Raw genomic sequence first — 257 nt, 5'->3', positions numbered from 1 at the left:
GCTGTGGTTCTGCCTCTTAATTCTTGGAGCCGAGACTTTCGCCACCAGCAAAGACAGGCTGATTGCAAGTGTTAGGAAGCAAACACAATTTCCCCCTCTATCAGCACTAGAACTTGTGGACATCAAGTGAAACAATGAAGTAAGTTCAGCATCCTGAACCTTTCAGAACTGGATCTGGATGAGTGTTAATTTATCCCTGTGATTTTCAGTTTTAAATGAGAAACTCCATGAGGGCCTAATCACGGAGTTTCTGCTTC

Source organism: Podarcis cretensis (assembly GCF_951804945.1).
Source record: "Podarcis cretensis genome assembly, chromosome: 14".
In the NCBI taxonomy this organism is placed as follows: Eukaryota; Metazoa; Chordata; class Lepidosauria; order Squamata; family Lacertidae; genus Podarcis; species Podarcis cretensis.
This window is presented reverse-complemented; position numbering follows the sequence as displayed.